We start from the raw sequence: 2,972 nt of genomic DNA, 5'->3' as shown, positions 1-2,972 counted from the left end.
AAGTACATATTATTGCCCCCTTTAAGAGGTCGCCTCCCGGCGACAAAATAGGATACTTGTTTACATGTAACTTTTGAAAAGGCTCTGAATGAGGTAGACTAATGTACAGTTATATGCCATAGAAGAATAATGTTCAGTTCGTTGTGGTCCTTGTGAAGACCTTTACTGGGCTTGGTTGGGCAGCGCCATTGAACCATTGAAAAGTAAGTACTTGAAAAGGGCACGAGTCCTTCCTGATAAACGTGAGTGTAGACGCATGAGTGTTCCATCCAAGAAGGCAAGTTGAGCTGCCATCCGTGAAGAAAAAAGAAAGTAGCTTGACCTTGAAAATAACGCAAATTATTTTCCTATCCTGGTGGTTAAAAGTTCAACAGGCGACGGCGGATGGCGGCGAGAGGGCATCGTGGTTATAAAAGGATCTCTGCTAGCGAGTAGCGAGGGAGAAAGCAGATATCTCTTGTACTGTTGGTACAGTGTTTAATATTGTTTACCAACGTGGAAGGCAGTGGTAAAAAGTTTGATAATTCATTTGGGTATGGCAAGTGATCCAGACAGTTCTGGGGAATGCACAGGAACTTAGTGCAGGCTGGAAACAGTTCTTGGTGAACAAGTGATCTGAAGTGATGATGGCAGGAAAACATAAGTTCAGTATCACGAGCAAAAGGAAAAAATGACCAAAAACCAGAAGATATTAAATATGTTTTAAATATTTTTTTTGTAATAAAAACTAACGATAAAAGTCACGACGTTTCGACCCCTCGGAGGTCATTTTCAAGTGAGAATAAAAGTTTTAAGAATTAGCATAAATATGTAAAAACTAGATAAAAATGCGGCGAACGCCGAAATGTGATAAAAATATGTACAAAAGTGTAAAAAGTGCTAAAAATATATGGAGTAATGAACGGTAGCTAGAGAAAACAATAGACAAAAAATAATTAATTACAAGAACTGTTCTAAACAAATAATTTGGCGCGGATAGAGTCACACTGTTTGTTTAGCGATGGTTTCAGTTCTTTTATAAAAAACATTTCAAAAACAAGACAATCAAACTTGTTCTGGCACTTTCTCAGAATTCTAAAACTCTTTGCGATGTTGTTAGGTTCCAATGCATGTTTCTCTCTCAGATGGTCGCCGATGGTTGCCCCTTTGTGCTCTTCAATGCGCTGATGAAGGTGCCGGCAGGTATATCCGACATAACCTGCGTCGCACAGGTCACACTTGAATTGGTACACAACGCACTGTTGGTTTAGAAGGGGTGGCTTCTCTTCACGGACCCGGATCTCTTCTTTGATCTTTTTGCTCGTGTAGACAGGGGTAATATCCGCACTGATCTTACGGCTTAGGTCGGCAAGTTGTCTCCGTACGGCGTTCGCAGATTTTTGGTCCTTGAAGGGCAACACGACTCTGATTGGGTCCCCACGCTTCTCATCAACGTGGGTGCGTGATTCCTCGGAAACTTTTGAATCAACGAAAAGGCGGATGGTGGACTGTACATGATCTTCAGGATAACACAGACGGGAAAAGATCTCATTGAGGCGTTCACATTCCTCGTGAAAGGCCTTCCATGTAGACGAGAGCTTAAACGCACGGTTAAGCATGGTATTTATCAGTGACCGTTTATATCTCGCGTCAACGTGGCTGTGATAATGTAACAACAGTCCGGTGTCAGTTGGTTTTCGGTACACCGTTGTGTTCAGGGTAGTCTGCCATTTTCTTCGAGCTCCATTGTGAAATCAATAGAAGGGTGACTGTTGTTTAGTGTCGTTAAGAAATCCATTCCTGATTACGTTCATTCCAAGAAAGGGTAGTCTGCCATTTTCTTCGAGCTCCATTGTGAAATCAATAGAAGGGTGACTGTTGTTTAGTGTCGTTAAGAAATCTATAGCTGCTTCAACATCAGGCATTGCGCTAAGGGTGTCATCAACATAGCGCTTGTAAAAGGCGGGCATCTTGTTTTCTGTTTCCAGCTGTTTCTCGATGTTACACATGAAGGCGTTTGCCATGAGAGGCCCCAGCGGCGAGCCCAGTGCCACACCGTCCACTTGTTCGTACAAGTTTCCTTCAAACTGGAAAAGCTGATTTTTGGTGGCGATTCTTAACAGTTCTATCAGGGCCTGCTTCGTGATATTAAGATCGTGTTCTTTGTTGAACCAGTCGTTCTCAAAGGCTCTCTCTGCAATACTCTCAATGGTTTCGTCCACAGGAACATTAGTAAAGAGTGATGACACATCATACGACACCAAAACATCATGCTCTTTGATTTTCATTTCACGGAGTTCGTCAGCAAAAACAAAAATGTCACCGACGGTATGGTCGTTGACGGACAAGGGCTTTAGCTTTTCGTCCAGCCACTTGGCAAGTTTATAATTGTATGTTCCTGTGGCAGATAAGATGGGACGCATGGCTAACTTCTTCTTGTGGGTTTTAGGAAGACCGTACAGATGTGCGAGCCTGGAACCCTTTTGGACTACTGAGTCGGCGATGTTTTTGGGTAGGATCTTTTGTACAGTCGACGTTAACTATAATCAGTGATAACGGTCACTGATAAATACCATGCTTAACCGTGCGTTTAAGCTCTCGTCTACATGGAAGGCCTTTCACGAGGAATGTGAACGCCTCAATGAGATCTTTCCCCGTCTGTGTTATCCTGAAGATCATGTACAGTCCACCATCCGCCTTTTCGTTGATTCAAAAGTTTCCGAGGAATCACGCACCCACGTTGATGAGAAGCGTGGGGACCCAATCAGAGTCGTGTTGCCCTTCAAGGACCAAAAATCTGCGAACGCCGTACGGAGACAACTTGCCGACCTAAGCCGTAAGATCAGTGCGGATATTACCCCTGTCTACACGAGCAAAAAGATCAAAGAAGAGATCCGGGTCCGTGAAGAGAATCCACCTCTAGTAAACCAACAGTGCGTTGTGTACCAATTCAAGTGTGACCTGTGCGACGCAGGTTATGTCGGATATACCTG

At 43.5% G+C, this 2,972-nt stretch overlaps 1 pseudogene; it reads right to left on the bottom strand.

Annotated features, from left to right (window-relative positions):
* Positions 1–953: 953 nt before the first annotated feature.
* LOC138040508 (uncharacterized) lies at positions 954–2,497 on the bottom strand (annotated as a pseudogene).
* Between the last annotated feature and the right edge of the window lie 475 nt (positions 2,498–2,972).

This window comes from Montipora capricornis, chromosome 3 (genome assembly GCF_036669925.1).
Source record: "Montipora capricornis isolate CH-2021 chromosome 3, ASM3666992v2, whole genome shotgun sequence".
In the NCBI taxonomy this organism is placed as follows: domain Eukaryota; kingdom Metazoa; phylum Cnidaria; class Anthozoa; order Scleractinia; family Acroporidae; genus Montipora; species Montipora capricornis.
Note: the sequence above shows the minus strand (reverse complement) of the source record. Positions and strands in the feature narration are given on the sequence as shown.